The 11254-nt window shown below is 40.1% G+C and overlaps 1 pseudogene; it reads right to left on the bottom strand.

The window, feature by feature from the left end:
• Positions 1–942: 942 nt before the first annotated feature.
• LOC132658803 (endogenous retrovirus group PABLB member 1 Env polyprotein-like) overlaps positions 943–11254 on the bottom strand; it is a 57342-nt pseudogene continuing 47030 nt past the window's right edge.

Here is an 11254-nt window from a genome sequence, read left to right as displayed (position 1 = left end):
AGACAAAGATGTAAAGAACAGACTTTTGGACTCTGTGGGAGAAGTCGAGGTTGGGAAGATTTGAGACAATGGCATTGAAACATGTATATTATTATATGTGAAATCGATCGCCAGTCCAGGTTCATTGTATGAGACCGGTTACTCATGACTGTTGCACTGGGATGACCCTGAGGGATGGGATGGGGAGGGAAGTGGGAGGCAGTGTCGGGATGGGGAACACGTGTACACCCATGGCTGATTCATTTGAATGTAGGACAAAAAAAAAAAAAAAACACCAAAATATTGTAAAGTAATTTGCCTCCAATTAAAATATCAGCTTAGAGGCATATTATATATCTTAATCCATTTTGGTCAATAATGAAGATAAAATAAAATGAAGAGGAAGTCTTGGGGCACTACCCAGGAGGTGGGTCTGAAGATCTAAAGTTGTAGAACCGAGTTCAAGAGACTGAAACATTAGAGAACTCCCAACTCCACAGAATATTAATTGGTTTAACATTTTCCAAAGGTCTGCATCTCAACAACTAAGATATGGTCCCTTCCAAAGGCCAACAAGCTCCAGTGACAGATTATGCATGTCAAACAGCTAGCAAAACAGGAACTGGATCCTACCCATTAGCAGACAGGCTGAGTGTGTGTGTGCTCAGTCACTTCAGTCATGTCCAACTCTTTGTGAGCCTGCCAGACTCCTCTGACCATGGGATTCTCCAGAAAAGAATAGTGGAGTCGATTGCCATGCCATGGGATGGTCCTGACCCAGCCTGGGTGCCCTGCATTGCAGGCAGATTCTTTATTGCTGAGTCATCAGGGAAGCCCAGCAGACAGGCTGACCAAAGCAATAACAGACCCACAGACACCTCAAAACATACCACTAGATGTGGCACTGCCCTTCAGAGAGACAAGATTCAACTCCACTCACAATACAAGTGCCACCCTCCCAAATCAGGAAGCCATCATAAGACACTGGTCCAACCCCACCAACTGGAAACAGACTCCACAAGTAAGAACTACAATCTGGAATCCTGTGGAAAGGAGACCCACAACACAGTAAATTAAAATGAAAGAACAGAGAATATGCCATAGTGAAGGAATATGCTAAAACCCCACAAGACCAAATAAATGAAGAGGAAATAGACAATCTAACTGAAAAAGAATTAACAGTAATGATAGTAAAGATGATCCAAGACCTCAGAAATATAGTAGAAACACAGATAAATAGAACAGAGGCACAAATTGAGAAGGCACAAGAAAGTCTTAAAAAAGAACTAAAAGAGATAAAGAACAGACGATCATCAATGAACAACATAATAACTCACATTAAAAAAATACACTACAGGGAACCAATAGCAGAATAACTAAGGAATAAGAGTCTATAAGTGAGCTGAAGAATACAATGTTGGAAATAATTGAAGCAAAACAAACAAAAAAGAAAAGAAATAAGAATTAAAAGAAATGAGGACAGGCTTAGTGACTTCTGGGACAACATTAAGCACAACATTCAAATTATGGGGGTCTCAGAGAAGATTAGAAAAGTTAGGGTATGAGAAAATGTTTGAGGAGATTATAGTAAAAAACCTTACCTAACATGAGAGAGTAAACAGCCACCCAAGTCTCAGGAGCCCAAAGTGTCTGATACAGGATAAACCCAAAGGGAAACACCCCAAGACACATACTAATCAAAGTAACAAAAATTAAGCAAAAAGAAAAAAAGCTATTAAAGGTGGCAAGGGTAAAGCACCATATAACATATATAGGTATCCCCAGAAGTTAACAGCTGATCTTTTAGCAGAAACTCTTCAGGCCAGAGGGGAGTGGCAGGATATATATTTTTTAAAAAGTGATGAAAGGGAAAAAACTACAACAAAGATTACTCTATCCAGCAAGGATTTCATTCAGATTCAACAGAGACATCAAAAGTTTTACAGATAAGCAAAAGTTAGAAGAATTCAGAACCATCTAACCAGCTTTAAAACCAATGGTAAGGGAACTTCCCTAGACAGGGAACACAAGGAAAGAAAAGACCTACAAAAACAAACCCAAAACAAAAAAGTAAATGGTAATAGGATTGTGCATAACAATAGTTACCTTAAATGTAAATGAATTAAATGTTCCAATCAAAAGACACAAACTGGCTGAATGGATAGAAAAACAAGAACTGTATATATGCTGTTTACAAGAGACCTACTTCAGACCTCGGGACACATACAGACTGAAAGTGAGGGGCTGGAAAAAGATATTCCATGGAAATGAAAATCAAAAGAAAGCTGGGGTAGCAATAATCATATTAAATAAAACAGACTTTAAGATCAAAAACTGTTGTAAGAGACCAAGAAAGATAATACATAATAATGAAGATATCAATCTAAGAAGAAGATATAACAATTATAAATATATATGCACCAAACATGGGAACACAATACATAAGACAAATGCTAACCATATAAAAAGTTAATTGATAGTAACTAAATAATAGTGGAGGACTTAACACCTTACTCAAACCAAATGACAGACCATCCAAACATAAAATTAATAAGGAAACATATCTTAAATAATAGCTTGTAACAGGAGAACCTAATTGATATCTACAGGACATTACAATCCCAAACAGTAGAATGCATTTTTTTCTCAAGTGCACATGGAACATTTTCCAGGATAGATCACTTTTTGGGTCACAAATCAAGCCTTGGTAAATTTAAGAAAACTGAAATTGTATCAAGCATTTTTTTTTTTTCTGACCACAACACTATAAGATTAGATATCAATTACAGGAAAAAATGTAAAAACACATGGAGGCTAAACAGCACATGTCTAAATAATCAAGAGATCATAGAAGAAATCAACCAGGAAATTAAAAAAAAAAATCTAGAAAGAAATGAAAACGAAAAGATGATAAGCCAAAATCTATGGCATGCAGCAAAAACAGTGATAAGGTGGAAATTTATAAAAATAAAAGTTTACCTCAAGAAATAAGAAAAAACATCAAATAATAAAATGTAATCTTACAACTAAAGCAAAAAAAAAAAAAAAGAACAATCAAAAAAAAAAAAAAAAAACCCCTGGAGTTATCAGAATGAAAGAAATCATAAAGATCAGAGCCAAAATAAATGAAAAAATATGAAGGAAACAATAGCAACGATCAATAAATTAAAAACTGGTCCTTTGAAAGATAATATTGACAAACCATTAGCCAGAGTCATCAAGAGAAAAAGGGAGAAAATTTAAATCAATAAAGTTAGAAATAAAAAATGAAAAGTCACAACAAATAACACAGAAATACAATGGATCATAAGAGACTACTTTGAGGAACTATATAGAATAAAATGAAAAACCTGGAAGAAATGAAAAAATATTTAGAAAAGTATAACCTTCCAAGACTGAACCAGGAAGAAATAGGAAATATGAACAGAACAATCACAAGCAATGCAATGTAAACTGTAACAAAAAATCTTCCTACAAACAAAACCCCAGGACCTGATGACTTCACAGCTGAATTCTATCAAACTTTTAAAGAAAGTTAACACAAATCCAGCTCAAACTCATTTAAAAAATTGCAGAGGTGGGAGAGGGAGAGGGTGGGATGATTTGGGAGAATGTCATTGAAACATGTATAATATCATATAAGAAATGAATCGCCAGTCCAGGTTCGATGCAGGATACAGGATGCTTGGGGCTGGTGCACTGGGATGACCCAGAGGGATGGTATGGGGAGGGATGTGGGAGGAGGTTCAGGATAGGGAACAAATGTACACCCATGGCAGATTCATGTTGACGTATGGCAAAACAAATATAATATGGTAAAGTAATTAGCCTCCAATTAAAATAAATAAGTAAAATAAAAAAAAAAAAAACCTAGGTTTTCAGATGTGTATTCTCAACACTTGAACTTTAATGAACTCTTCTTCCTTTTTAGATAAGCTAAGAACAACTGTACACTCCAGCATGAGTCACCAGGTCATGATTCCCTGTTGATTTTATAATAAAATGCTGCTGATCAGATTAAAAAAAAAATTGCAGAGGGAGGAACACACACCAACTAATTCAGTAAGGCTGAGAGCTTAAGATGAATGATGTTGGACTCATGATTTCTGAAGATTTAGCTTCAGGACCAGGGACCAGGCTTGATCACTCAAGAACTTTTGTGTAGCAGAGTTTTATTAAAGTGAAAAGGGATAGAGAAAGCTTCTGACATATACATCAGAAGGGGGAGAGAGAGTGCCCCCCTCACTTGTCTAAGCAAGGGAGCTATATACATTTTTAAACTGGTTATTACAATAAATCAAAAGAATGTCCCAAGGTTGTAAGTATCTTACCAGACCCACTCCCATAATATATATTTTAAGATAACAGGATTAATCAGAAGGTTCTCAAAAGGGAGAAAACTTGTCCTCAAGCAGGATACATTGTTGTTATATAATCCTTACTAAGACTAAGGAATGTAGAAAAAAAGTTTTTCCTTTTCTCCTCCTTGAGAATTCCAGACCCTTATCTCCTCCTTGAGAGCCCCAGACTCCTTTCTCCTCCTCCTTGTGGAACCCGGACTCCTTATCAACCTACCTAGGAATTGACTCTCTCAGCCCCTCCTTTTCTTTTAGGAGAATTATGTTGCCAAGGGAAAGGGGCATCATTTTCATTCCATAACTACTTCCTGCTCTGAGAGGCATCGTCTCTAAATTGTTGAGACAACATATTCTCCTAATCCTCTGACTCAGGGGTCCCAAGTAATAGTTGGAGGAGGCTGTGGCACTCGTAGGAGTCTGGGCAACCATTTGTAACTTAAAAGCTTTTAGATGGTTAGAAACAGATCCAGTTACACATTTGCAGATGCAGGGATCAAACAGTAAAAACAGAACAATTAAAATTATTATGATTAAGATAGTTTTCCACCATGGGGAGCTAGTTAATGTTTCCCAAAGTTAGGTGACTGAGGCTTCAGGAGAATCCATAGCTTGAATCATCTTGTCCATGTGTTTAGTAAACTGAGTAACATTAGTATTCATATCTGGTATATATGTACAGCATTGAGTATGAATAATAGCACAAGTTTCTCCTTGTGTGGCCAATAGAATATCTCAGGCCAATCTGTTTTGTAAAACCATCTTTCTAATTTGTATTTGTTTGGTATTAAGGGCTGAAATACCTTTTTGAGAAACTTGTTAAGCTTGTTAAGTAAAGTTAGAGCATGAAATCATAGCACAACATCTGTAATTCTTGGAGAGGGAAAAAAATATTGCAGCTAGATAATCATACCAGTGAAATACAGACCTTGCCCAATTAGTTTTAAGGTATGGCTAAGGTATGGCAGATTAGCAGGCTTCCCTGGAAACCCTGAAAATATGAAGCCATGCAGAGTTAAGAAAGGCTTCTTCAGCGATGAATGCAAAGAAATAGAGGAAAACAACAGAATGGGAAAGACTAGAGATCTCTTCAAGAAAATTAGAGATACTAAAGGAACATTTCATGCAAAGATGGACTCGATAAAGGACAGGAATGGTATGGACCTAACAGAAGCAGAAGATATTAAGAAGCGGTGGCAAGAATACATGGAAGAACTGTACAAAAAAGATCTTCACTACCCAGATAATCATGATGATGTGATCACTAATCTAGAGCCAGACATCTTGGAATGTGAAGTCAAGTGGGCCTTAGAAAGCATCACTATGAACAAAGCTAGTGGAGGTGATGGAATTCCCGTGGAGCTGTTTCAAATGCTGAAAGATGATGCTGTGAAAGTGCTGCACTCAATATGGCAGCAAATTTGGAAAACTCAGCAGTGGCCACAGGACTGGAAAAGGTCAGTTTTCATTCCAACTCCAAAGAAAGGCAATGCCAAAGAATGCTCAAACTACCACACAATTGCACTCATCTCACATGCTAGTGAAGTAATGCTCAAAATTCTCCAAGCCAGGCTTCAGCAATAAGTGAACCATGGTCTCCCTGATGTTCAAGCTGGTTTTAGAAAAGGCAGAGGAACCAGAGATCAAATTGCCAACATCTGCTGGATCATGGAAAAAGCAAGAGAGTTCCAGAAAAACATCTATTTCTGCTTTATTGACTATGCCAAAGCCTTTGACTGTGTGGATCACAATAAACTGTAGAAGATTCTGAAAGAGATGGGAATACCCGACCACGTAACCTGCCTCTTGAGAAATCTGTATGCGGGTAAGAAAGAAACAGTTAGAACTGTACATGGAACAACAGACTTGTTCCAAATAGGAAAAGGAGTACGTCAAGGGTGTTTATTGTCATCCTGCTCATTTAACTTCTATGCAGAGTACATCATGAGAAACGCTGGGTTGGAAGAAACACAAGCTGGAATCAAGATTCCCTGGAGAAATATCAATAACCTCAGATATGCAGATGACACCACCCTTATGGTAGAAAGTGAAGAGGAACTAAAAGCCTCTTGATGAACGTGAAAGAGGAGAGCGAAAAAGTTGGCTTAAAGCTCAACATTCAGAAAACGAAGATCATGACATCTGGTCCCATCACTTCATGGGAAATAGATGGGGAAACAGTGGAGACACTATCAGACTTTATCTTTTTGGGCTCCAAAATCACTGCAGATGGTGACTGCAGCCATGAAATTAAAAGACGCTTACTCCTTGGAAGAAGAGTTATGACTAACCTAGATAGCATATCAAAAGCAGAGACATTACTTTGCCGACTGAGGTTCGTCAAGTCAAGGCTATGGTTTTTCCTGTGGTCATGTATGTGAGAGCTGGACTGTGAAGAAGGCTGAGTGCCGAAGAATTGATGAGTTTGAACTGTGGTGTTGGAGAAGACTCTTGAGAGTCCCTTGGTCATCAAGGAGATCCAACCAGTCCATTCTGAAGGAGATCAACCCTGGGATTTCTTTGGAAGGAATGATGCTAAAGCTGAAGCTCCAGTACTTTGGCCACCTCATGCGAAAAGTTGACTTGTTGGAAAAGACTCTGATGCTGGGAGGGATTGGGGGCAGGAGGAGAAGGGACGATAGAGGATGAGATAGCTGGATGGCATCATGGACTCGATGGATATGAGTCTGAGTTAACTCTGGGAGATGGTGTTGGACAGGGAGCCCTGGCGTGCTGCGATTCTTGGGGTCGCATAGAGTCGGACACGACTGAGTGACTGAACTGAACTGAACTGTGGGTGCATCTGCCTATCCAGCAAGGGGGAAGCCACACCCATAGATAAGAGCCACATATCCAGTAGGTCCCATTTGGGGCAAGCCAGCCTGACTGTGGGATCCAGTCCCAATCAGTGGCTGACCAGGCAAAAGGACGACCTGAACTGGGATTGAAAAACACAGGAATGATTTCATTGCATATTTCTTGAGGCCCCAAAGTCCCAATTGTTTCCAGTCATTATAATTAAGTTGTCATCTAACTTCCAGGGATGGCTCTGTTAGTTCCCAGCATATGGGAGCATTAGATAGTAGGTGTCCCTCTTCAGAAGTTAGCCATATGGCCTCATACCATATTTGATAAGCATCAGGTAGAAAACCACCAGATCTAGACCCATTCACCTTCTTATGTACAGCAAAATAGTCATTAAACCAAGTTAAAACATAATCAGAATTAAAAGTTACATTTTGTACATAGTTACATCAGTCCATCTTAAGATTGCTAGATGTCATCAGATCAAGAAGAGGCGTCACATATGATTGCTCTTGGTGAAGGTATGCATAGAGTTGAAGTAAGTCCTTTCCTTGAAATGGAGAAGCCCACCATGGGAATCCTTCAATTGATGAGGAGGAGGACCGGTCCACAGACCCAGAAATTAGACAGATTATGGAGGCTGGGTCAGGGCTCACCTCCCAGAGTTCTCATAATGTCTGTTGAAAGCTGAAAGCTGTGTAACATAGTTAATTAATTCTAAGGCTTTAGGATTTACAATAATATATGTGTGCAAAAACAGTCTGTCATAAAGACAGTCCCTTCTTTTTAGGGGCAGTTCAAGCCCTCATTAAAGCTATGGGTATAACTTTAAACCAACTTTCTTGTGTTTCTTGGGTTAATCTATGCAGATGTCTCTTAATAATGTCATTAGCCTTTTCTACCTTTCCTAAAGATTGGGGTCTCCAGGAATAGTGAAAGTGATATTCTATTACTAGAGTTTATGACACCCCTTGACTTACAGCAGCTTTAAAGGTGTAGCCATTGTTGCTCTGGAGGCTCTGTGGCAGCCCAAACCCGGGAATAATTTCATGGATTAAAATTTTTTTAACTTCCTTAGCCTGTTCACTACAGCAGGGATAGGCCTCAATCCATCTAGCAAAAGTGTCCACTCAGACCTGTAAGCAAGAAAATCCATTTGTTTTTGGCATATGAGTAAAAGGGACCACAGCCTCATTTATTATTCATAAATCTTGAACTAGTCTCTATTTATAATTTGACTTTTTCACACCCAAAATAGGACTGGTGTATGGACTATTACAGGAAGTTAATAGCCTCTGTTCCTTTAAATTTTCAATGATGAGTTTTAACCCTTGGCCTCAGGCTTTAATGGATACTGCTTTTGATGTGGAAATATGTGGGAGTCTTTGAGCTTGATAATGACAGCAACAGCATTCTGTACTCGAGCCACAGTTTTTCCATCAGCCCACACTTTAGGATTTACATTCTGTTCAATTAATGGGAGAGAAAGAGTAGTCTCCATATTCATGAAAACAGAGGCCACCCCCGGCTCGGACCTTGCTCAGTATATCCCTCCCTGAAAAGGGTGAGGGAGACTCTGGCACAATTAGAAACTCATGAGAAAACAGCACAAGAGTCCTTGTTGCAGCTTAAAGGACAACTGAAACAATAACATTTGGCTCATCCAGACAGTCCCATTAAGGCAGCTGATCAGGAGGAAAGCAGACCAGGGTCTTCAGTGACCACAGAGAAATTTGCCCCAGTGTCCAAAGTAAAATCAACTGATTGGCCCCCACAGTTATTAATACTTGGGGTTCCTCAGGTGTAATTAGGATGGGAACTTGTGTGGGGATCCCTGGGCACCTTCAGTCCCAATTGCCTTGAGAGTCCAACTCCTGGGGCCTATGTCTCAGAGGGCAATCTCTCCTCAGATGTGGTCCTTTACAGACCAGACACGGAGCAGGGTTAGCTTAGATAGCCCTCCTTTCCACAGTAATAACAAGTAAATCCCTTTTCACCTGGGTCCCTCTGCGCATTTTTCCTCAGGCTGTTTCAGAGTGGATCTAACAGCCGTGCTGAAGCTTCAGTCTTTGCCTGGTTCTTTTTTGACTTTTATTTTCCTCCTCATATTCTCTATCATAATATACTGTCTGAGCCAGCTGCAACAGTTTTTCTAAAGACTAATTCAGTCCAAACGCCTGTTGTAGTAGCTTACAGCAGATAGCTGGAGCCAACTGAGTGATGAATCTATCTTTGAAGATTATTTCTCCCTCTGAATTTTCAGAATCAATGACAATAAACTTGTGGAGATCCTACAGTCTATTTGGAATTTACTAGGAAGAGTCTGACATGACTGAGCGTCTTCCCTTTGACTTTTCACTTTCATGCATTGGAGAAGGAAATGGCAACCCACTCCAGTGCTCTTGCCTGGAGAATCCCAGGGATGGAGGAGCCTGGTGGGCTGCCGTCTATGGGGTCGCCCAGAGGCGGACACGACTGAAGCGACTTAGCAGCAGTAGCAGCAGGAGTTTATCCCTGTTCTATGTCAGCCAACTTAGCATAATTTTAAAGTCTTAGTGTACACTCGCTTGAGTCCTTTAAGAATACATCTGACAACGTGGCTCTGTTATGGAAACTGCTTGACTCCCAGTAGGAAGGAGGGCTATTCCGTGTTCCCTCTTTCCCCTTGTCTCACAGTCAAGCCTTTCATCACCAAAAGTAGCAACTTTCCCCGGAACTCAAGCTCTCGAGTCAGGAGTCAGCAGCGCCTATCCCAAGATGTACTTTACATCTCTCCAAGTAAGGTCAGGTCATAAAGTAAAGTTAGTCCTGTAGAGGCTTCTATGTACTTTTTGGATCCTCTAAATAGTCTTGACCACAATTGGGACTGCTTGAATTTCTAATGAGACTGAGGCAACCTCTCCTGGAAGGGTGCCCTGATTCTCAGTCTGTTCAGTTGGGAGCCCTGGATACTGGGGCCAAGTAAGAGGACAGGCGGCAGCTTTAGTTTTCACACCCAAATCTGCACCCTTAGGACACAAGTCTGGCATATCTTGCAGAGAGATAAAGAGCAGCATATATGGCACTTACACCTATTTTTCTTGTTTTCTACAGAACTGGTATAATTGTAAAACAGTATTATAATTAAAAGACCCTTCAACTGGCCAGTGTTCCTCATCTTCCAAAGGATACTGTGGTCATTAAGTATCACAGAAGATCAGGCGTGCCTTTTTTAAAGTTTGGGGATCAAACTTGTCCCAGTTTTATTTCATTTTTTAATACATCTTAAAGGAGTGGTTCTGGAACTATTAGCTCCCATCTGTAAGAGAGAAAAAACATCATCTACAGCTGTGATTTTCTTTCCACTGGAAGTATCCCTCCCTGCTCTAGATGGGGGCATAGACAGACTTTCCACCTAAGTTTTCCTTTCCTGATTGGACTTAGTCTGTCCCTTAGTGATGCAGGTGCCTTACTTGTCCTTCCTGGTTCTACCACCGAGGTGGGGTGGAGATGCATCAGAGGTAGACCTAATGGTATCCCAGATTGATTTTCAGTTTCTTACCACCAAGACCTTTGATTTGCCCTTTTCCTCTGATGCCACCCAGGGTGGAGCAGAGTAGCTTTCTGGAATGTTTCCCAAGCTAGGTCTACTATGGGAAGCATCCATGTTCTGTATGCCTATGGACATTCTTGAATACAGTCCTGACCACAGTAGAAACAGTGAATCATAAAGGGATGAACAACAACCAAGATGTCCCTTCTGAGTGTCACCACACCAGTATATGTGATAGCAAAAGAGCTTGGCCAGTGAGCAAAAAGTTATTTTTGCCCTCAAGCTACTAGGACCAATACTTCCAGTTCATTTCCACAGCTTCCACAAAAGAAATACCTAAGGAGTTGAGACAGAAGCCATTCAAGAGCTTTCTCTGGTCTGCTAAGAGCTAGCACTACCAAAGGAAGAAGCCTGCTGCACTTTCAATCTGACCAGATCCTGTGAAGAGCCTAAGCCACTCCATTTTGCCATTTTAGAGTTCTGAGGAAAGAGTCTTTGGAAATCCCCTGACCTCACCCCCACCACCTGCGAGCCAATCAGATCCCAGATTAGGATCTCCTGACTTTACGTTCAGGACTTATGA

Source organism: Ovis aries, chromosome X, assembly GCF_016772045.2.
Source record: "Ovis aries strain OAR_USU_Benz2616 breed Rambouillet chromosome X, ARS-UI_Ramb_v3.0, whole genome shotgun sequence".
Taxonomy (NCBI): Eukaryota; Metazoa; Chordata; class Mammalia; order Artiodactyla; family Bovidae; genus Ovis; species Ovis aries.
The sequence above is the reverse complement of the archived record's forward strand: the minus strand, read 5'-3'. Positions and strand labels throughout refer to the sequence as shown.